The sequence below is a fragment of the Passer domesticus genome, chromosome 4 (genome assembly GCF_036417665.1).
Source record: "Passer domesticus isolate bPasDom1 chromosome 4, bPasDom1.hap1, whole genome shotgun sequence".
NCBI lineage: Eukaryota > Metazoa > Chordata > Aves > Passeriformes > Passeridae > Passer > Passer domesticus.
Genome location: NC_087477.1, coordinates 18,750,251 through 18,774,645, shown reverse-complemented (window position 1 = coordinate 18,774,645; position 24,395 = coordinate 18,750,251). Strand labels below are relative to the sequence as shown.

The following is a 24,395-nucleotide window of genomic DNA, read 5'->3' as shown; positions in this document are numbered from 1 at the left end:
TTAGGAGCTGTTATTTGAACACTGCTCTCACCTTCATCTTGTTTTCTCTTGATTAAGGAGCTTCAGCCTTTCCTTTCTCCTTTCTCCCCCTCCCCTGTCTCCTCATCTCCTTCCCCTTATCGCTTGTTCTCACTCTCACCATCCCTTTGCAGACTCTCTAAATGGTGAACTTTGTTCCTAGTGTGGTGTTTCCAAGGCAGGCGTCCAGAAGCCTCCTGGCACAGTCACAGGAAGGGCTCCATCTCCAGCCTTTCTCAGGCAATATTGTAAAACACATCCTGATGTGATGCCTGCTCTCTCCACAGAACACAACTTTGATTTATGTTCAGCTTGTGATCCATGGTGCTCCTTAAAACCTCTTAGCAGCTGCTGCTTAATCATTCTTCATTCTGGCTTTGTGCATATAATTTCCCTGATTTAAGCTAAGCATTTTGCACCTGACTTTATTTGATGCTAAGCAACTTCTGTAATTGTCTAGGTTGATACTGATTTTTTATCACATCCCAACAGACTAACAGTTCCTTCCAATTTAATATTTTCTGAATGCTTAGCAAGATTTACTGGAAGTACAGGTTTCCTTCTACCAAAGTTATACTAAATGCTTTACTAGACACTGCCTGTTATGGACTGGGAAACGTTTGGAAAATGTTATTTCAGGATAATTATTGGATTTAGCTCAAAAATGTACTGTCTGGGACAAATTTGTGCAGAGGAAGGTGCTGTAGTGATGATATCAGTGAGTATGGGTTTGGAATTGGCTTTGCCACAAGAATTATACTCCAGACTGCTGTTACAAAGTTTTCTAGGGGCAAGGGCACATTCATGTGTACTCCGTCTTAAGAGATCTGTGACGTGAAAAATAAGTTTCTGTGCTACCTACTTGTTCTGTGTTTATTTGTTTAACATGGAATGGACTAAGGCTCTGGCCTTATTCCACTGCAATACATGAACATGTAATGAGAAGAGTTGGAAAAATTGTGACTTTCCTGAGTAAATCTTTCTGCTGAGTGAACACTGAGCATTGTGGTATGCTACAGCACATTGTAACATGCAGTGTCTTTCAAATTTACATAAACTACAGTATTATATGTTGTCAGGGAGAAAGCCTGTTTTCTCTACTATTTCTACCATTTTTTAAACAAAAATCCCAGTCTGGCAAATTTAAATAATTAAAAACCCCTAAACTGACTAAAACATCTAAAAATATTCCAGGACAGATATTGATATCTTTTTACACGCCACTCTTTTAATGAAGAGCACTGATATACCAATGGACTAGTGAAGCACTCTTGGGATAATGTGGGTGGCTCTTGCAGCATTTCCTGTGGTAATTTTCTCTATCTGCTGGCAAGCTGAATATCACTTTGAAAAGCAGTTCTTTCTGGAGTTCCCTTATGCCATGCCATGGGCAGGACAGGAAAGATGAGGTTTAGGGCTTCACTTTCTTTTAATTCTCCTAAGCAAGCTGGTCCTCTTTTTGTCCTGTCCATAAATTTTCTTTGAAGGTCGTTCAGTGATATATTATTCAGTCTTAAATGAGAAAATATCCTAAATGTGAGCACTAAACAGACTTTGATGTTTCCTGGCAGCCCTTGACTTATCTACCTTTATAAATACTCATACATTTATCTGTTACTACTGCACTGCTTTAAAACTCACCAGATATTATAGGTACATTATGCTGTCACATTTTCTCAAGCCACACATCCAAGGGTGTTTTACTGTGTTCTCACAAGAACTTAGAACAAATGTCATCCTGCTTTAGGGATTTACAGGACACAGTTCAGCTGATTTCATTCAGTCTAACATAACCCACACTGTTCTTACATGAAACACCTATTTAGTACTAGAATTCACACACCTGCTTTCTAAACCAGCTTCATTCACTGTTTGATTTATTGATCCATTAAGTGGGTTTTCAGACCTTACAAACAGCCTCAGATAATAATTTCACTCCCTTTCTTCCTCTGGGACAGCAAAGGTCAGTTTCTGTTGTAAGCTCTTAACTCCAGTCTGGAATTAGCTGGAGATCATTAGCACTCAATATAAATTCAGCAAAAAGCTTCAAATGAGCTGGTAGTCCAGCTGGGCTTGAACAGGACTTCCATCCTGAAAGTGGAGATAACTCTACCTCAGCGTTTTTTTAGTGTCAGAATTTTCTAATGCTGTTGTTGCTACTGTAACTTTGAGATATCCATATAGAGTTAACACAGCTGGTTGCTTTTGGGGCTCCAAAAAAAAAAAAATAGTACCATTGCCTCATGAAAATCACCCATGGTGTATTTTGATTTTCTTTTGTGCCCATACAGACATCAGTTGTATCTGTGCTTTGGAGGTGACTAATGAAATGAGAGCCTTATCTTTCATGCTCTGAGGTTTGTTAGCATGAGAAACCACTAAATCAATGAATAGAGTGGCAGTTTCTCAAAAATCTACAGTTCATCTTGGTGACTCTGAAAAGATTCTTGGCTTTTCCTGGCTAATCATCTGAATTTTTCAGATAACAACATTCCCTTCTGGTTAATTTTTTTTCCCTTTTAACAAGTGATAGCTATTAGTCTAAAGTTGCTTTCTAGGTATTCTGCTTATTTCATATAGTCCTGCTTTCTGGGGAATACCCTTTTCTTATTGATCTTCAGTGCTTTAAAATGCATTATTAAAATATAGGAAAGAACATTTAAATACAAGAAACAAAATAAGAAAAATAAACTCTATAGCTGAAACTAAATTTCCCGAAAACCTAAGCAAATTAGTGTGCTAATGCAATTTTAGGGCCTTAAAATAAATGAAACTGTTGTAAAGATGTTGCTGCCACCCAAAAGGGTGGCATGCAGTCACCCATATAGGGCCTCAGAATGCAGGAAAGGCTCACTGAAGGCAATTAGAAGCAAGAACAGCTCTCCCAGCCTCTGTTTTTGGATTGTTTGCCTGTCTGTGGGAGAGATGAGGGAAAAAATGAAAGAATTTTATGTAGGAGCAGGTAAAAGGACAGGAGACAGAGCTTAGAGTGGTGTGGAGAAGGTATCCCTGGGGAAACTGCTGTTGGACTAAGAGAGGTCTGGAAAACTGTCTCATGTTTCTTGATTTCACTTGTGCTCAAGAAAAGAGCACCTTAAACATTTCTGTAAATAAATTAGGCGGTGTTAGAGAACACCTACCGCTTTCCCTCTGGAATGGAAGGGAAAAAAGTTGTCCAGCTTTTCCATCCAATTTTGTGTACAATACCTGGTACTTGTTCTCTCCCTCACTTTCCCTGCAGTGTAAGCCACTGCTACCATAAACCCAGGGCTGCTATGAAAGAAAATCTTACTCCAGGCAGACATTTCCTGTTGAAAGATGAAACCATTCATTTTTAGCAGTGCTCTTACTTTACTGACCCAAAAATCAGTGGCTCAGAGAACAGCTTAACCTTTTCTGATTGTAGGGAAGGGAACAGACAGCCTGCACTTTTTTCAGAACTTCCAAAGACTTAGAGAATTAGCTATATATCATTTGTAATGCCCAATGGTCACTTTTTTTTTTTTTTTTTAATTCCAGGGTTTTTTAAATGCAAGTTAGCTTTTTCAGCATCTGAAATGAATTGTAGCACTAGTAAATAGTTGTTTTTCTCCATCATAACATTAATATTTTGTGAGGATTTTAAAGTTTCTTCTGGAATTTGAAAGTAGCTTGGAAAAAATTGAATGGAGAGGACTGAATTTGAACTTGGAGGTGATCTTGGGATGTAGTTTGTGTCAGTTTAATTCCAGGGTTTACCTGCAGATGGTATCTGCAGGCTATTCCTCGGGAGTAATGACATAAGAATCAATAAGAATAACTCCATATTTGATTTTTTGCTCTTTCCCTGTTGGTCACTACAGAAGGCTCATTAATATGACTATTTTATTTTATGAAAGTGCTATTTTGTTTAATAGGAAAACGGAAGATATTTAAAATTAAGTATTTTTTTCCAGCATAAGAACATGTTTTCTCTGTGTTGTCTGTTGATTTAGAGGCAATCCAAATACTGAAAATTTCAGCTGGAATGTCTTTTTTGCCTGCAGTTTATGTGAGGATTCCTTAAGAGAACTGTCTGTGGTAAATGTGCTGGCATAAATGTACTGCCATTTTCATCTGCCATTTTTTGGCCTTCAGAGAAGAATGATGGCCCCCTCACGAACGTTCCCAGTAACTTTTATTTTGCAGTCTAGCTGAGAACCTGATCCTTGTGAATACAAACCAACCAACTGAACTTACAAGGAACACCAGGAGAGGTGAAAGAAAATGATGTTGGAATATTAATGAGTTTTGTTGGTTTTTAAGAAAGTCAAAGTTTTATGTGGAAAGAAAACACTGAGAAGTAACATCCCTTTTATGTGAAAATCTTGTTTTTATTAATAAATAACAGGAAATAGAAATGCTTGGCAATGTTGGTCCTCAGAAATAACTCCATAACTTTTAGAGTATGAAGGTTAGCTGTGAATTTAGAGAGAAGTGACAATAGGAGTAGGAACACAATGTCTAAACAAATAACTTTAATCGTGCATTTTTCCAAGTCCTGTGTGATAAACAGGTCACACTGCAAAGCACTGTGAGATGTGTCTTCAGAAGTGATGGGTAGACTTCTTTGAGGCAGCTTCACAGATAGTTACATCTCCATTTAGAAATGGTGACAATTTTCCAGGTCAGAATACACATCTAGTGACATAAACCAGTGATATTTGTGTGTCTATGACAGCCACGGGAACTGGTTAACTGGGGAGCATGCTCATACATGAAAATAATGTTTTGTTCCTTCAGCAAATATGATGAATTTTCCATCTTGGTATTCCAGTAAGAAAGGATGTGAAAGGGAAATTATTTCACTGGCTGAGATCCTAAATATGGACAATTTCTTTGTAAGCCTCCTTGAGAAACAACATGGGCCCAAACTATTTATTTGATCATAGATGAACCTGAAAGAAAAGCAGGCTAAAAAGGCATAGCCCTCTAAAGTCTGTTCTCTCACAGCTTGAATGAGTGCACTGAGCTTTCATGAATCCTGACAAGCATAACTGGGATTAGAATAAAGTAAAATATAATGGAAGTTCTTTGTGTATGGGAAAGCTTCCACAACAGAGAACATAATGTGAAAGATATCCTTATAAAAATGAATGTAATTTATGTATGGTTTGCAATATTCTGTGCAAAATAGTCACATTGGGAAAAAGCCTGAGACGATGCCAGTAAGGCTTTTTGATTGAAGATATATTTTAAGTCTTTTAAACTTGGTTACCTTAACTTTAATATGTCCCTGTCATGGTCAGGGACACATTTTACTTGAGCAAACCTGATCTAGAGGAGGCTGTCCCTGCCCAAGGCAGGGAGCCTAGAACTGGCTGATCTTCAAGGTGCCTTCCAACCCAAACCATTCTGTGATTCATTCTGCGATTCAACATGAATTATAGTAAAATCGTTTTCAGATATAATGACTCATTAAGGAAACTGATGTTGAAACTTAATCACCGTGAAACTTGGAAGAAGAAAATAGACTAAGACTGCAGGACTGCAACTCTGAAAGGCTATTTTATGTTTCATGTACATAAATATATTTCATAGGGTCTCAAATATATCCTGAAAATGTTCAAGACACCAAGATAAGTGTAATTTTGGGAAGGTGAAAAGGGTACTTCAGCATTAATTAACACAACTTGTCATAATTATATGAATAAACTTGTCATAATTATATGAATAAACACTTCCAAAACACTTTTTGAGAGTGTCAAAAGTCTTCCCCTTTGTCACTGCTTATTGGAGATGCCAAAATATTATCATGACACTTGCACAGTCCTGCAGCCTGCTTGGCCACACTGCTGATATATGAGAAATAACCTGAGGGGGATTTAGCAAGAGCAAAAGGACTGACTGGTGTTCCCATGCATTTATTTGATTTACTTTTAATAACTTAGCACATAAATCATTCAGACCCAGCTACTCAGATTTAATAGTGAGCCACAGTAGCAACTCTAAAGATTTTTTTTTTCACTAAGCAAATGTTACTGAACACATATTCTAAGTTTACATTCTTTCTTCACTCAGGGATTGCTCACTTCAGAAATACTTTAAATTATAAATAGAAATTAGAGTACCTAGTACTATTTCCTCTGCATAGTCATGATTTAAAATGGGATTATATTCCAAAGGGCAACCTGGTATAAATATGGAAGATCCATGTTTTTGAGATTGTGATTAATTTTGGTTTAGATTTTATAAGTATTGTTTCAAGTCAGTTTTTACCACATCTCCAAAAGGTCCATCTCCTTTTCCACTTCTCCTTTCCTCTGTCTCTCTTTGCCCTTTCCCTTTTCCCTTCCCCTTCCTCCTCATGCTTAACCCAGTGATTTTGGTTGCTTGGTTTTGTGTGGTGGGTTGACCCTGAGCTGGACACCATGTGCCCACCAAGTCTGCTCTGTCACTCCCTCCTCAGCAGGTCAGGGGGGAGAAAATATAAGGAAAAGCTCAGACTGAGCTGAAAGGGACAAAATTCCCTTGTTTAAGTAGAAAAATTAAAAGTAGCTGACTAGGAGGAACCCAAAATCTGGTGTATTCCACATTTTCAGGAAGAACAGCTCTATGCTTTAAGTAGAAGGTCTTTTTGCACTCTATCAAGCAGTATCCACAATCAAACCTGGAATTTTGTGATGTTTCCTTGATTTTCTGACTTACCTGTCAAAGAGAGGAGCAGTGTTGAGAAGTAATACTGGGACTTGGTCATATCTGAATATACAAATTAAACTTGCACCAGGTTTTCTAACATGCCATAAAGGCACAGGTAAAGGCTGTTTCCTAAAAGCCTTTCTTGCCCCCTGAAAACATTATCATGCCTTGGAAAAATCCATTCCGTTGTATTTATATCATTAAGCACAAACCAAGATAGAGCTTCTAGACCCAGAGTCATGAAGCAGTCCCTCCTTCAATCCAGATTGCACCAGGAGTAAAATTCTCCAGTCCACATTTGTCTGGAAGAGAGCTGGCTGGAAGACTCCAAAGTGGAGCCAGGGAATGAACTGAAAACTATGTGGACAACGAGAAGGTTCAATACTCAACTGAGACTCCTGGTCCTCTTTTCCTAAGCAGTAAAGGTAAAGATAATGATTTGTTAGGCAGCAAAGGTATGCCTTTGATTCCTTTCCCAAGCTGCCAAGGAAAATGTGGATCCCTCTAAATATATACCTGACACTCCCTACAAAGGGAGGCTCAAGTTTGGCTTTCTCCACTTGTGTATTATTTTTAGCTTAAGTGAAATTAGCCCATCTGCTTGTTTTACTAGGAATTTTTAAGAAGAGCCTTTCTTTAAAAAAAAAAAGTGCTCTTTTCTCTTTTATTGTGAGCACAATTTCATCCAGTTCATTTTTTCTTATTTTAAACTAAAACTAATTACATACCTTTTCCATATATAAAAGAAACATATGCATTTTATTACATTTTCATATGGTTGAGGCAGTCTTTCTTCACAATATACTATGGGATGAAAAAAGAGCAGTGGATGCTCTTTAGAGCTGCAGCCATCTTTATGAACCCCTATTTATTAATTTCCTTTCCTCCTTTTCTCCAGGGAGCCTTGAAGGTGGCCAGGGTCATCCCAGCAGTCTGAAAACTGATTTGAAGCCTCAGAGGAGGTAATAACACTTTCTCATTCCTCCCTTGTTTAATCCTGACAAAGTAGCTGTAGCTCTCTGCAGATTAGTGACATGCAATATGGCATGGTAGGACAGAACAGGTTTCAGTGTGTCCTTAAACTTCATTAAGGATCTTCCCTTCCCATCTGATTTGGAAGATTTTTGTTTGTATCTGAGCTGCAGTAAAATCCGGGTCACTGGGTTAATGGACAATAAGAAACAATTAATTTCTAAATCTGTCAAGTGATGAGAAGGATGTGGAATAGATTTTTAAGTCTGTAAGGATTTGGAGGATGCTGTTTTCCCTTTTTGTCTCTCGCTAAGGTAGAACACAGTTTGCTCCTTCCAGTTTTGGAGACACTTTAACTCCCTAAATAACCAGCCATGCTTTCACTTGCTCACATTTTGTATTTTTTTTTAGCTGACTGTGTAAATCCTTTGGCTGCTCAGTGAGTATTTGTGAGCATGAGCAGCAAACCTCCCTCCAAAAGCGAGCGGCCGATTTTATGAGTGTTGAATGGGTAACCAAAACAATAATGTTTCTCTTCCACTTCACAAGAGAGAACAGAGGGTTTGCATTCAAGCCATTTTAATCGTATCACTATCATACTGTGCCCTTTATCTAGAACTAAATATCAGCCAAAGTTTACTTGAAAACGAGCCTGGGTTTTGCTCAAATAAGCTAATGAACCTTTGTGAACTTCCAAGACTGGGCTGAGTTTCAACTTTGGAACAATACTTGAAGCCAGGTGAGTTTTACTGTAAATATTTCCAACGTGGTTCCAGAAAAAATCTGAACTTGTTTAACTAGTTTAACTAAATGCTTTTGTAACAGTGAGGACTGGATGACAGACTTCTTGTTATGAAAAAACCTGAAAAGTAGGAGCAGTGATAATATGCTACTGGTGAAACTGTGTGCTGCATTTCTAAAAGTGCAGATTGAAATGTTAAGTATAAATGTTGTCTTTCTTCATCTATTCATATATAGGTACCGATATAAAGAAAATGTCCTCAAATTCAGTTGCATACCTACAAAAATACTGAATGTGGTATCTGTAGGTATATAGATATATCAAACCTAAGACAAAATGAATGTTACTAGTTACACCATTTCTAGTCTCTATTAACCCCTTTTTAAGGGGTTTGAATTTAAATATAACTCCTTACAGACAGGAAAGAGAATAAATGGGGGGATTCAGTGCAAGAACTAAATGTCACCTCAGAAGCAACAGCAAATTTTGCATACTTCTGGTAAACAGACAAGAGCATAAAAATCTGTGTCCATCCATAAATCCCCCTCTGTCTCTACCCCCCTACCCCAAAACATTACTTGGTTTCATAAGCAGATGGAGCTAGCATGGAGATGCCTTCACACAGCAAAGCAATTGCTTCAAGATGGACCACAGTGCTTGATAAAAATCAATAATGAATAAATAACAGTATATACTGGGCTCTTGACTAGCCCGAAACGTAGGGGTTTACAGAGTGATCACCCACCATTTTTCTGAAAAACATTTGAAGTTTCATCCAAACAGTCAAAAATGCAGTAAATACACATAGCCAATTCCCTAATTTAAGGTCTGTAAGTATGGAGGCAAAATAATGGAGCAGTATTAGGATAAGTACCCTCACACTGGTGCAAAACTGTTGTGGCTTGATGAAGAAACAGGTAATTATCAGAATAACATCCACTTGGAGCTCTTACTAGGTGGTGGTGTATTCCAAGGGTTAATGTTGTGTAAGCTCCTTTTAATTGTTGAGTAAAGATTGTGTAAAAGTTTTCGTTCTGTAGCATTAATCTGTAGATTAATGTTTCCTGTGTTTTAATGACACGTTCCCCAGCCCCAGATGAGTGGTATAAAAAATGGTTAATTAGAGTCAGTCATAGCCTGCTGGCAAGAAGTGACCTTACCTTCAACCCAACATGCTGGATAAAGAACTTGCAGTCCTTTTTGTCCTCTTCATGTCAGTTTCAAGCCTAAAAGGCATAAAGTGTATTATTTTGCATATTCTGCTGAATGTTGACCATAATAAGAGAACAGTAATATCTGTGTTTTCCAAGCAATCTTTTGTTATTTCCTGCTTGGAATTTACTGAGAGGGTTGTGTGTTTGTGGAGAGGGAGACAGAGACACAGAGGGCTGAAAGTTCAGCAGATTTTTCTGAGTTTTGGACTGCAGCTTCTGTTTTGTTGCCTGTACCTAAAAGCAAAGCATTAGCTAGTCTAGCCTGCTTTTAATGTAACCACTGCACTTAAGGCTTCCACTCACCACTAACTATTCCCTGAGGCGTTTATTAGTTCAGGCATGTATTCCATAAATTACACAGAGGGCACGATACTGTGTTTCAGTTTATCATCTAGATATGTCTGTGTTTTTAATCTCTCTTGGATGATGGAAGCAGGGGGGTTTACTTCTTTTACCAGGCACTCTCCTGTTTCCTAGTAAAAAACAAGCTTTCCTAGGAAAGCTTCTCGTGCTGCAGTGCAGAAAGGAAGAAAATCTGTCTGCCATTATATGCTGATACAATTAAATACATGAGCTGGCTCGCATTGACATGGCTTGGCTGCAAGTCAAGGAGGTACCCATAAAAAACCCTAAAATCTGTGTGTGCATGCATTCATGTGTGCCTGTGTATAAAAAATAACTGGGACATGCCAATTATTTTTCTCCTGGTTTTATAACGGGCTCCACGCTCTTATCACTGCCAAAATAAAAGAAAATAAACCAAGTTTCTTTCCATCCGTCTTGCAGCCTTTATCATCTTGGTAAACACATACTGGGAAACCAAAGAGAAACTATTGGTGTTCTTTAGCAGAAAGAGCGAACCAAAACCAGACTTTCTGAGAGTTTATGAGAGCATGTAAAAAGATGATTTCCTGCCAAAGTCCCTAGCTATAACTGGAAGATCAAAATGTCCTGATTGGGAGATTGTGTTAGTCACAAAATATGATATACACGTTGCATTTTGGAGCTATCATCTACTTAACACTTACTGTTGCTGGACTGGGAAAAAACAGCACATATGTTGCTACCTTATTGAGTGTAGCAGTAATAATGAAAAGGGCAGAGGAGGTGGAGGGGAGAAGAAAGTTCCTGCTGGAAGTAGCCAGCATTGTGCTGAGAGGACAATGCTGGAGTGTGAGTGAAATTCCCTCCAGTTACCTCTGGATCAACTCAGCCCCACTACCTATGAACTTCTGGCTCACTGACAGAAAAACAAGCCATGCACCATTCTGCTTATGCAGAGAGTTAAACCAGCTCAGCCTGCCAGCACACACTGTCTTGCTCTACTGCCCTGGTGCCTCTCATGCTTTTATTTTCCAGTTTCTAAAGTCAGAAACAGGGTCTGCTGCAGCTCCTGGGTTATTTGCCAGCCTTTCAGAACTCTTCTGCAGATGCTGGAGGTGCAGTTATGTATTTCAGTGCATGTATGATTAACCCAGGTATAATATCATCTCCTCAGCACACATGGAAATGCTAAGTGTGCACTAATGAGTAGGACAGGTCGAAAGTTATTTATCAAGGCTGTTTTTAAATGTAAAACTGTTCATTTCATGTTTTACTTGGAAATTCAATTATCTATAGAAAGAAACCTAAAAGGTGCCCCAATGAAAAATCTGTCTGGGAGTGTGGCTATGATGACTAGTGAAAACTACACTGGGTTTTTTATGCACCCTTGTTCCCCTGTGGGCTAAGGCTCAGACAGCTCTCATGAAGCACCAGGTTCAATAAGAGAAGGGATTGTAAAGGATCAGAAAAGAAGTTGTTTGATCAAGAACCCTAATCAGGAGGTGATAATACAGGGACAAAAGGCATTTTTACCATGATTGTGCTAATATTTTCTTAATCTATTTTTTTAATAATAAATGTCATACTTTAAATTTTTAATGCATTAAAATTTTAATGAAATCAAAAGTTTGTCTAAGGAACATGGATTAAAACATCTGACTTTTATTAAAAATAGTCTCAATATAAAAAAAAAAATCCTGACTTAATAGTAACCAACAAAGCAGAGCTTAATTTGTGCTAGAGTTTTAACTGGAAATACTGTTATTTCTGCTCTGGTGCATATAAATGTGATGGATTCCTACTGTGAGGAAGACAGAAACTAGAGGGAGTAAGGGAGCTGCTACATTAAATCAGCCCTGTCCTTCTCCTTGCAGCTGCTGGTGTTTGGTGGTAGTCCACAAAGAAGTGTGTAATACTACAGAGGCAAAAGAATCATGAACTACATTGAGTGTGATGCCGATGAAAGCCAAGCATTTTTAACATTACTTTCAAATCTATATCTTTTTTTATGTTCATGCATCCTGCAATAACTTTTTATTATCAGGTTTTGTCTCTACATCTTCCTGTGGTACTAATGTCTACAGCTGCATCTTGATGGTAGAAACAGATTTTAGTTTGTTTTCACTTTTTTCTTCTCATTTTAGTTCCTGTCTTGAGTTTATCATACTTGTATTGTTGCTGATCTCATCCATCAGTGTTTTGTGTGACAATTTCTCAGAGGTCCTGTCCACCTTAGATGCCATTTCCTATATCTTTCTCTGCATCTATTTGCAAGTGGGATGGTAAAATCCTCCCTTCTCTATGAAGGAAAGAGAGGGACTTGGCATGTAAAGGGCAGCTTAAAAGATTGCCAGCCCTGCAGCAAGATGTGGCTGGCTGGCAGAGGCTGTGACAGCCTTCCTCAGCCAACCCACCTTGCTCTGCTTTCAGTCTGGGTTCACTCCCACTTTGCTTGGAAGAGGGAAATGTGCTAAACTACAGGAGCCTTGAAAATGATTTTGTCAGAGATTTGTGCATGCAGACTGCTCTTTTTGCTTGTAATATTGAGAGGACAATAGAAGTGTTGACGTTGTAGAACCAGAGAATCATTTAAGTTGGAAAAGACCTTTTAGACCATCAAGTCCAACTGTTGTATCTGTTTTACTGTTGTAACTGTTTAACCACTTTATCCTCCTGTAATCTCAGTCTTCTATTTAAAAAGAACGCCAGCATTAAGGAGCAGAACACAGGTTGCAAAAGATTTGTTTCAACATAAACAACATCTTGAGAAATGTTCTTTGTAATCTATTGGTCACTCACAGTTACTCAAAGTGCAATTCTAAATAGAGCTTATTCAGTAATGTACATTTTCACTTTCATGCCTTGTTCCCATTAATCCAACTGAGATGCCCATTAATCTGGTACTCCTATTATCACCATACTTTGAAACAGACCAGATTTCCACCAGAAATCATGACATATATATGTAAGTCTTCTCTCAGTTAGGAAAGGAAAAAATCCAAACCACTTTGGTGTCTATAGGCTGTGCGTTCTATAAAACAAGGTTTTGTGTGGTTGAGACAAGCAAAAAACATTTTCATTAATCCATTTAAAAGATAGTGGCTTTTTTATTCAACATCCTGTTTATTCAAACCTATGACTTAATGCCTTTCTTGACATGTTAACACTGAGGAAGACAGTATATCTGTGTGAATGAAGGGATGGCTGCAGATTATTTCAGATTGTTTGGCTTCATCATTGAAACTTCCACCTCTGCTTTCAGGGGAAGAGGGTAGAAAAAACTACTTAGTACTGCATTTCTCTGTTCCTATAGCATTTCTTTGTCATGGAAAGTAGAGATTAAGGGTGTTCTTTGTGGGGCTCTGTGAAGACACTACAGATAAGGCTCTGTGCTTCCCAGTTACCCTCCAGAGCCTGTACTGTTCCCTCTCTGTCAGCCCCTGTGTGGCCCTGGGGACCCCGGGGTCAGGGTGGCTGTGGTGATGGCATTGCCACAGAGCACCGGTGTATTTCCTCTTGAGAGTAAGCTGCTCCCCAGGTATTGGTGATAGAGTTTTGGGTGCTGGATTAGCTCAAATTGACTGCCAAAGTTGCAGGCCATAGAATCATTTGGCTGGGAAGGGACCTTAAAGATCTTCTTGTGCAACATCCCTGCCATGGCCAGGGATAATTTTCACTAGAGCAGGTTGTTAGATCCCCAACCAGTCTGGTCTGGAATGTTTCCAGGGATGGCTCATCCACAACTTCTTTTGTCAACCTGTTCCAGTGTCTCACCACCCTCACAGTAAAGAATTTCTTCCTAATATCTAAGCTAAGTCCACCCTCTTTCAGCTTGAAGCCATTCCCACTTATCCTGTCACTCCAGGCCCTTGTAAATAGTGTCTCCATCTGTCTTGTAGGCTCCCTGGTCCTGGAAGGCTCTGATTAGGTCACCCTGAAGCCTTCACTTTTCCAGACTGAACAGCCCCAATTCTCCCAGCCTTTCCTCATGGGAGAGATGCTCCATCTCCCTAATTATCTTGGTGGTCTCCTCTGGACCTGCTCCAACAGGTCAGCAGAGATGGGGTGTAGGCACACAGTTTGTGGTAATTGGGAATGGGACTGAAGCTGAGCCTCATCCCCAATGGGCCACAGCTGTGCAGAGCAGGTGAGCAGCACTGGGGGTAACGAGTGCCCAGGGCACTGACCAACCACCAAAGGGACAGAGGGCACACAGGGGCAGGGCATCAGCATCAGGGGATAAAAGGCTGGGCTGGGGGACAAGGTGAGCAGATGCTTGCAGCCTTCTGAAGTGGTGTGGTGTGGCTGTGTGTGGGTTGAAGCCTTCTGGAATTCCATGGTGATCCTGTGTGTGTTGTGGCCATCTCAACTGTGCCGTGTGCCACCACTGACCAGCTGGGAATACTGGGAAGCCAAATCACCCTTTCCACCCTTGGCTGCTGTGGTTACCAGACATGTAAGTCAGAAGTGCCTTGATTTGTTTCAGGGGCCACTTGTGGGGAAATGAATGCAGAAGGGCTTGTGTTTCTAAAATTGTTACTTCATAATTGATAAAGTAATAGATAATTCAAAACACTGCTTTGGGACTTGTCTTTTAGGCATGCATGTATACCGTGACTATGGGATTTTTTAATTGCTGTGTATTTCTGTGAAAGTAATTAATGTTCTGCATTTTGTGACAAGTGCCTTTCACCAAGTTTTGTGTTTCTATTCTGACCAATTCTACCCTAAGTGCACAAGTGGCTTTCTCTACCATGTCTGTATTACAGTCTTAATTGTAAAATAGGATTTGGGTTTTTTTTTTTTCTCCCATTCAGATTAGATAAATAAGAAAAAGGAATGTTGTAACTGCCATATAGACTTTTTCCCCCAGGTAGATGTATCCATGTCATGGTTTAGTAAGAGACATGGTAGTTTTCATGTGGATCATGATCTAGATGGTTTAATCTGCTCTTGAAGACACCTGTTGGACTTTGTCAGGTGTGTGCTACAATTACTTGCTGTTTTATTTCTGTCAGCTATTTTAAGGTACAGATATTGCTCAGATGCTGTCTCTGACTGGACCTTGGTGCAGGCACAGTTTGTGGTAACTGGGGGTGAGGCTGCAGCTGAGCCTCATCCCCAATGGGCTACAGCTGTGAGGAGCAGGTGAGCAGCATTGAAGGTAATGGGATGTGGAGTGCCCAGGGCACTGACCAACCACCAAAGGGACAGAGGGCACACAGGGGCAGTGCATCAGCATGAGGGGATAAAAGTCTGGGCTGAAGGACAAGAAGGGCAGATGCTGGCAGCCTTCTGGAATGGCGTGGTGTTACTCTGTGTGGCTTGAGGCCTTCTGGAATTCTGTGGTGACAGTCTGTGTTTCATGGCCATCTCAGCTGCAACATGTGCTGCAGCAATGGGGCTTGTTGTGAGTAATTTTGTAAGAACTTCGTAATGTTTTAATTAGAGCAAGGATTTCTTTAAGATGCAAAACATGGGACTAAATGCAGTGCGGGGTCTTCACACCTCTGTGTGGGAAATGGTTTTCCATGTCACACAAAAACGCTGCTGGCTGACAAAAGAAGTCTAATTCTCCACACAACCTGACATATAAATTTGCAAGATGGCTTTTTGGAAGAGGAAGGGTGGCCACTCAGGGTGGCAGAATGTTGCCGAGGTATTGCAATAATGTTGGTGTCTGACAGTCACGGCATTTTTGGTAAAGTCTGTATTTAGAATCTAGGGCCTTTAATATTGAGGTATTGTAGAAAGAAAAATGTGATTCTTTGAAAAATAGGTAGTATTTTCTGAAAATATTTTATTCCTTTATGTTTTGAAATGTCAAAAGTAATTTTAAAAATATGTTGTGGTATATTTTGATGAGACTTTTCCAAATAACTGCATTTCATTATTTTAAAACTGAAGGAATTTGCAAAACAATTCCTAAATTTATTGAAACTTGATTTTTTTAAATTTGCTTACTTCTTTGTTCACTGTATAGCACACTGACAATTAACAGTTGGCACTGCAGAGTGTGTCCACCCGTATGATTATAGCTTTGGTGTATTTATATGTAGTTATAAGGCACATTCAGGGTGTTCCTATTCAAAATGTCTTCCAGGAAATATGTTGTTCAGCTAGATAATTAAAAAAAATATCACACTAGAAGGGCATTAAAATATTGCTATTTGCTATCAACAAAGAATGTGTTCAATCTAGATGCTTTAACTAGAGGAAGGTCTTTTCAAAGAGAAAGTGTTTGAGATGGAGCAGTTTCTTTTTGAGGGAAACGTCTCATTTTCCATTAGGTGATTGGAAACTAAGGGCTATTATCGTTATTGCTTTTATTTTATTCCCCAGCCATGACTGGGAGTCAGGAACCACACCTGCAGCAATGTGAGTGCTGAAATGTGTGTGTGCAAGTGATGTTTATGGCCAAACCTTCCTTCATTAGAGCCCTTCAGCCTAAGGAGCAGCCAGTCTGGTTGGCTGACAGATTGAACATCATCAAAACTATTAAAATTCCTCTTCAGCCAGCCAAGTGGATGTGTATTCCCACTTCATCCACACCCCAAATTTCTCTGTCCTTTTCCCGGACATCAGAAACTGGTCTGTCAGCAGCACAGCCCAGCCACATCTGCTCATAACAAGGATTCAGATTAATAATAAAACACACCTCAGCTGAGGTTTTCTTCCCTGGTACAGGATTTTCTAGCACAGTGTTTCTCTTTAGCAGCTCATTTGACACTGGTCGCCTGACCTCTGCTACCATAATAGCTGTTAATGGAAACTTCACCTCATGCAACGATAAGATGGCTTTTTGGCAGCTGTGAGAGATTATGAAGAGTAAGAACAATCTTAGCTGGAATCAGAAGAAAAGAAAGCATCTGTACCTTGAGAAACACTCAGCTGGTTTTCATTACACACCAAGCCTGTATTTATTACAAAGACTAGCCAAGAGACAGAAAATGATCGGTCTCTGCACTCGGGCAGGGAGACTGTGTTGGCTTGATAAATTCTTCCTTTCTTCTCACTTGTGGAACTACAAGTGACCAGAGCTGTTCAAAACTACTGGCTTTCTGTCTCACAGGCCATCTTCTGAGGCTGCTCTTCATCGCAGTTTTCTTTCAGTGTTGCCCTCTCATCTCCAGCTGAGATTTTTTTTGTCCCTTCTAAAATGGAAAGCAAAGGAGGTGAGGAGAAACAAGGGGAGGAAAAGTTACGTCTTTCTTTATACAGGAGTTTTACTACAGCAGATGTCAAATAAATGAATAATTCCTTTAAGGTCTTTGTCACTAGAAATCTCTTTTCCTAAGCATGAGTATATGGTGAGAAGCATCGGCTACAGAGCTCAATTAAAATTCAGAATTTGAAAGCTCAGTCATTAAAGTGAAAAGCAGAAAACCTCTGTTACAGAGAGAGTTTGGTAAAAAAACAGTTAGTGAATATAAGAAAAAAATATATTTATTTTTCTGTCTTCTGTCCAAGCCTGGAAAACACCAGATTGAGCTGAGCTGTCACTAAAGATTAGGAGACAACAGCTACCAACCACAAAACATTTGGATTTGTCACTAAAGGCACTGTGAAGGGAGCCAAGTGAGTCGAGTAAACAGAATGCTGTGGCAGAAAACTTTGATTTAGTTATAACTGGGTAAACATGGGGCTTAACTTCTGTAAACATGTGTGGAGTTTTGCCACAGACCCTTTACATCTGAAGTGAGAATTAAATTATACAAGGCAGAGGGGAAGGCCTTTCAGAATCCTTTTTTTTTTAATGCTGAAATTAATTTGTAAATTACAAGGGTGGGAGACAGGAGTTGTCTTTTTAGCCCTTCCAAAAAGGATGAGAGTTAGAGGCTTCCACTACTTGTTTGATCTCTTGCAGCTGCTCCTGGAGAAGCTTGTTCCCTTGAGATGGTGGATGTAGTAGTATTTTCTACATTCTTCTGTAAAAACCTGGAAAGAAAGCACAGCACACAACATGCCTGCCACCATCACAACCCTCTCCTTTTTTTTTTTTTTTTTAGCTGTCTGCTGAGGTTTTTGTACAAGGGTTCTCTAATATAATGAAATTTAGATTGTGTAGAAATCAATACTGCTATCATTGTCAGAGGTGCTGAAATTCAGTTCAGAACTTCAGGGATGATTTAAAACCAGCTTGTTCTTTAAGTGCCAGATGATGGTGTTTTAGATATGGGACTTCATCCACAGTTTATATGTTAGGTGGATATAAACTGCTGGCAGACAGGGACAGAATTTTCCCTTGTACAGCTACAATTGAGTTCCTCTCTTCTCTCTAGGCATATTTATGTATAGGAAATATTAACTCCTGAGATGAATTAAAACTACGTGTCTTCTACCTGCTAAATGTCATGACCAGCCACCAAAGTTGGGAAATTTAGCCTTCTGCTCATATACAAGAATTTAAACCTGAAAACTTCAGTTGATTAATGGTTCCATGCTAAAAACATTGCAAATCACCAAACCTGATTTTAATATACTGTTTTAGTCATGCTTCACAAAGGGGTTTTTTTTTGTAACATGAGCATTTAATGAAGTCAAAGGTGACTTGAAACAGAGTTATAGAATTGGAAAGGACTTTAAAAGTTCCTTGTTCCAAGCCCCCTGCCCTGGGCAGTGATGCCACTCACTAGGTCAGGTTACTGATCCAGCCTGGCCTTGAACACTTCCAGAGATGGGGCATCCACATATTCTCTGGACAAACAGTTTTCAAATCAGTGAAAATATCTTTGATGTTGTCACAAGAAGTAGTTGCTATAAACAGTAAACAGCTTAGACACATATCTGCAAAAACACCCAATTCCTTTTAGGAATTCTTATTCCCTCTTATCCACCTATGTGGATCCGGACCCTTGTTTGTTGAGGTTTTCTGCTGACAGCCCAGTTGGATTTTCCAGGCAGAGATATATGGAGGAAGTTACGTCTGCTGGAGCTGGAGCTACTTCAGAGAAGTAGCTGTGCAAGAGATGACTGCTGGCACGGTGCTTGAAATTGCTAAAAAGAAGGAAATTCTTCACAGACTTCAAAGATTTGTGTTTATTTAAAATGAGACTCCATTTTGCTCTTTTGCACCCTTCTAAATTGTGGCTGGAATTTGAAGGGAGTACTTTTTGTTGTTGGGTCTATGAGAGAAGGCGGTGTATTTTTAGAATGCAAGATAAAAAGCATTACTGGGGTTTTTGAAGTATGTTCCACTGGATCAGGTGTGGAGGAAAAATGTTGCCCTGCAATTGGTCTGAAGTAATTTATGGAACAGTGATTACTCTGCTGGTAAAATGCATGTCAAAGAATCTCTCCATTATATAAATTCTACTGGAACTGTTGGACAGTTACTTGCATGTCACAGTATAAAGAATGGTGTAGTGTGATGTTATAGCATAAGAAAAAAATCACCCAGGAAATCCTGAAATGTTTGTGTGTAAATGAGTTCTAAGAACTATATTTGATTCATAAGGATGAATTTTATCCCACATGTAGAGACCTGAAGTGTTGCTTTAATTTGCAGTGTATTTCATTTGTTTTTATGCACCCAAATAGCTACTTTTTACTCAAAGGCAAGAGACAGATTTTTAGAGGCTACATTGTCTTCATTCAGAAACCACTTTTCAAAGGGATGAACAGCCATTGGAGGTTCCTCTTCCAATCTAGCATTCCCCTCAGCCTTTCCCAGAAACATCTAGACCTAGAAGCACTCAGAAATGTAAACCCATCCTCAAAAACAGAGGCAGTGAGGCTCAATTCTAACCTTTCCCATGTGCAAGAGAATGAATGGAGCAAAATAAAAAAAGCCCCGCCCATCAATTTGCATGATTAATTCCTTGTCTCTGGATAAATTGTTGAAGAAGCTTTTATGCACACCCAAGAATCTCTCGTGGCCTATGGGTTTAATTTTTGGTCTGACTTGAATAGCCAGGGTGTGAGACCAGACATAACGAAAGCTTTGGAGTGGTCCAATATTTGTTATTTTTGGCTGCTAGTGATGAAAATTTCTCTGAGCAGGTGTGTGTCATGATATGGCAATCCATGTGTCAATGTCTCGAACAGAATCTAGGAACAAGACCAAACTCCTCTGTACCACAATCATTCCAGCATATATTGGTTTTTATTTTTAGTTGCAAATGCAGCTGCAAGTTTTTGTCCCAGCTAAGATCTGGCGAAAGCAAGAGATATTAAATTAAAAAAAACAACAGGATGGTTTCCAAGGAGCAGAAGCAGGATCTCATTTGGATTACACAAATGAGACAATCCACTAAATGAAAGCAGGAGAAGTTTAAAATCTAACTTTCCATTTTGGAAGAGCAGTGTAAAAGTAGCTTTGGAAATGACTATAAACAGCTTTTGGAAAGGGATGGTGGTGGGGGGGGGGGGGAGGGAGAGGACTGTCATTTGGCATGGACAATCCTATTAATAAGAGAATTTCTCAAGTCTTTGTAAATTTTCCTGCTCCTGTCTTCTTTCTTGTTTTATTATATTTCTTACTTGGGCAATAGAACTTGCAGGGAAAGTATAATTTTTCTTGAGCTTGTAGCTTTTGTTTTGCTACAGCTGAAGCTTATCAGTAGAAGGGAAAGGTGTAAGGAAAGGTGAGAGAAGTTTTGACAGTTGGGATAAATGGGGTCTCCACAATTCCTTCTGTGTTCCAATGTTCTCTACTCCAATTTCTGGACACAATGGGTAAGAAACCTCTGTGTTACAGCAATGAAGAAGCAGGGACAGCAACCCTGACATGACTAGTGGGGTTATGCTCGTGCCCTGTACTACACAAATGCAGGAATTTGTACTAACGTGTCTCGATCATCCTCCTTATATATCTAATCTATAGTAAATATTTGTAGCTGCAGTTTAAAGTTTACATTCTTTGAATATACAGCACGCTGCTTGCTGTAAATATTAGATGCTGAGAGAAGAGCTTTGTAAACCTTGTAATATCACTTAGTATTTTAAGCCTTCTCAACTAGAAACAAGCACAGATCACCTTATGTATAATTTCCAAGATTTCTTAAATGTGTTCTTTGTACTCAGGTTTTTAATGCAAGTGTTTGATGTAACATAGGCCCATTGTTTAATACTAAATAACATAAACCACCACTCACTTTGTGAAAGAGTTACATTCTAAACCAGCTGTTCAGCAGTTATATGAATTTTAGCTGAATTTTTGAAGTGGTAAGGGTTTTTTGTTTTTCTGATCTGTGTGGTGGGTGAGTCAAAGGGGAACTAATTATTTGGAGAACTGATTATCAATGAGTACTGACTTTGATAAGCCAGAGATTTTAAGGATAAAACCCCATAGCCTTTTTTTTTTTTTCCTAAGAATGCCTCTGTATTGAAACAGCAGAAGTAAGTATATACAGAATGCAAATAAACCAAACCTAGATTAGATTACTAGTGTAGTAATCTTCCCTAATAAAAATACAGGACTGGAAGAAGAGTTAAGAAAGACAGTGACAAATGCAAGAAACAATGAGGGCATGAGTTAATGATGCAGAATCAGCTGCTCACAGATAATAAATATCTAGTTTAGGAAAGAGCCACAGAGATTTCTGATAATGAATGCCTATTGTAATACCCACCAAAATGTCCATCTGGCAGGGTTGTCTAAAGGCAAAGTAATAATTGAGCTAAATCTGGAGTAAAATTTAAATGTACCAAGTAAAGGAAAAGATCATTTTTGGGTCTTGAAATGATTTCACAGTTTAAGTGATGAACATGTCAGGGAGAGAGAAGGCACAGCTTCAGATGTGTGTGTGTAGACATGGCTCCCTGATGCTTCAGCAGATCTGCTTTCATTCATACCAGCTGAAAATCTGACCCCTGGCACTTGCAGGCTTCCTTGTGGAGCATTATTTGATTAGAAAACAGAATTAATGACTGTGAAGTGTTTGAAGAGAATGAGGGAAAAATTGTATTGCTAATAAATCTTGTGCATAATGCAGGGTTAGAGAAGCCCTGTTGTGACAGTGCTGCACATCAAGGATGATTCTCCCAGCCTCAGTGGAACTGAGTTACCTCCGGGTAAAAGAATAAAGAAATACTGATACATTATGGATTTGAATTTCATTCAGCTATGTAAACAACACTAGTCCACTGGGCCATGCTATATCCATCCTTTTGGTTTTTATTTTCTTTCTTCTTAAATGGAATAAGAAAATCATTCTCCAAATTGAGTAATTAATTGCTTTCTGGAAGGCAGACATCCTTTACTGTCACCTCCATCACATTGTTATTGTCAAAAAGGTTTCTGAGGATGGAAAACTTTTAAGCAGCTTTCAAAAATAAATACAAATAGTGATTTAGAAGAATGACAACCAAGTAAAAGTTTGAAGTATTGTCTTTGAATATACAGTGATTGTTAGGATACATGCAAGATGGAGAAAAAAAGTCTTCCATTTTAAAAACCAAAAAAAACTGATATACTGAGAAAGATAATCTGGGATTTTACTTGCACTTTTGCTTCCACAAAAGGACTTGTACAGTATTATTTCTAGTGTAAGTCTCTACTCTAGTTTCTGTGCTTTGGTGCCCTGCTGGAGAGAGCACTACAGCATGTGTGTGGCTCTGAATACAGTTTTTTCCTCTAAAAGGCTAGTACAGATTTAACTGGAAAATGAAGCTCTGTTTTGTCTACTTTGGGGACATAATAGCATAATTACCTGAGCCTTGCAGCTGGCAGACTTTTCCCATGCAAATCTGGAGAACTCTTACAGGGCTTAATGAAGATTTTGTGCTCTGATCAATTATCTGCAGGAAATAGCCATGCTGTAATTGGCAGCCTAAAAGGGAGTCAATTAGCACGATCTTTGTGGGACAGCAGCCCTCCTTGGTGGGCAGAGCTAAGGCAATAGCATGTTTTCTTTGGAAAACACCATTACAGATCTGATCTAGCCTTGTACTGCTTTCATCATGAGGGGAAAAAAAAAAACCAACGTAGGTACGTACACCAAAGAAAAAAGAACAAATTACCCATAGCCACATTCTTAGCCTGAAAAATGCCTAATGGTTCCATGATGTGAGGAGCAGACTGACCTAACCCATGGCAGAGCACACAGAGAGCTGGATGTGAGAGTGACAGGGATTACAAAAAAGTAAGAGCAGAAAGTGAGAGATGCAGTAGATTTCCAGTAGATTTTCATTTCATTGTAGTTTATTGGCTGCTGGGGTATCTCCCATGCAATTCTTCACTGAATGTAGTGTTTTACAAGGGGGTTTGATTTGCCTCTGTAGTAAAAACCACTGTTTAAAAGTGTCAGTAATCTCTGACCATTTCAGAGCTTTGGATGATTGCTTGTTGCATATGTGATGAAATGAAACAAAACAGAAAAATAGTGCCAAAATGTGGCCTGTGTTCAGCTTAAACAAGTTATATTGAGAAATAAATAGGATTTAGTGTTAAAAGGCTGTTGTGGGTTTAATATTCAAATTTCATGAGGGGTAAGTATTTGTACAAGTCTTTTTTTTTCCTGTAGTGAAGTATCAAATTGGCAGTATTCCAGGCTGCTCTCCATAACACACAAAATTGATTGTGCTGCTAAAGCACTTACTCTAATTTGTAGAAAAGAGGAGCAATAAAAACTCCACCTAAAAGTCAAAATGGGGGTGGGTGGTGGGAAGATACTTGTAATGTAAATAAAATAACAAGTGCTCTTTTTTTATTGCCTTTTCATTTTAGATGATGAAAAGATGCCCATCTTCTAGAATCCATCAGGAAATGTTGAATTACTGTATTGGTATTTACTTTAGAGAAGTAAAGCCAAAAGAAAGGAGATTAATTAAAAAACTATAACTAAACTGATCTTTAAAAGTAAATACATAAAGAATCATCTAAAGAGTCTGGCTAGCTGCTGGTTGTTATGTTAAAGTCATAATTAGGTTAAATTAATGCAACAACATCAAGTAGAAAGAAGTTTAATCATTAAACCATAAATAAATTTGAAAAAAACATCACAAAGCCACATGTAAGGAAATATCCCAGGGGCTCTGTAAGAGAGCTGGTCCTTGTGGGCAGCACTGTGTAAAAGCACATGTAGTACAGTAAATAAGAAACATTTTTGCCTATGATGTGAAATGCAGTTCTGACACATTCTGGGCAGCTCTGATGTGAGGTTTCTTTGAAAGAAATGTTTGTTGCTTTGAAAAGTAGCATGGATCTTACTGGATGGCAGAGAATACCTTATTTGTTTCTCTACCAGATGAATAAACAGAGTTAGCATCTGAAGAGAAAACAAAGGTGGCTAGGGATTTATAAGCCCCACTGCAGATATTCTTCTGGCAAAGCAACTAGCTTTGGTAAATCTGGGAGAGAATTTTTGAAGAGGTTGCTTTAGAAAGTAGATTTAAGTGTTTTTTCTTTTAATTGGTCCGGGAAAAAGTTTTTATTTTAGAGAAGTGGGAAAAAAACCTGTTTATTTAACAGATATTTACTAGTATAAAAAATGAATAATATGAAATAATAAAATTTCTTGTTGTTT

The 24,395-nt window shown here is 38.8% G+C and overlaps 2 long non-coding RNA genes across 3 annotated transcripts in view; both read left to right on the top strand.

Moving 5' to 3' along the window:
- LOC135298658 (uncharacterized) overlaps positions 1 to 24,395 on the top strand; it is a 501,452-nt gene that overhangs the window by 453,505 nt on the left and 23,552 nt on the right. Inside the window, exons 41-43 of the long non-coding RNA XR_010360690.1 lie at positions 6,941 to 7,100; positions 7,574 to 7,637; positions 8,264 to 8,386. This is a non-coding gene — a long non-coding RNA (uncharacterized LOC135298658). The remainder of the gene's footprint in view (positions 1 to 6,940; positions 7,101 to 7,573; positions 7,638 to 8,263; positions 8,387 to 24,395) is intronic.
- LOC135298661 (uncharacterized) lies at positions 14,177 to 17,909 on the top strand. 2 transcript variants are annotated; one of them, XR_010360700.1, is made up of 3 exons: positions 14,177 to 14,383; positions 14,946 to 15,075; positions 16,646 to 17,909. It is a non-coding gene; the product is annotated as an uncharacterized LOC135298661 (long non-coding RNA). The 2 variants fall into 2 exon arrangements; XR_010360699.1 differs by having other exon boundaries at positions 16,643 to 17,909.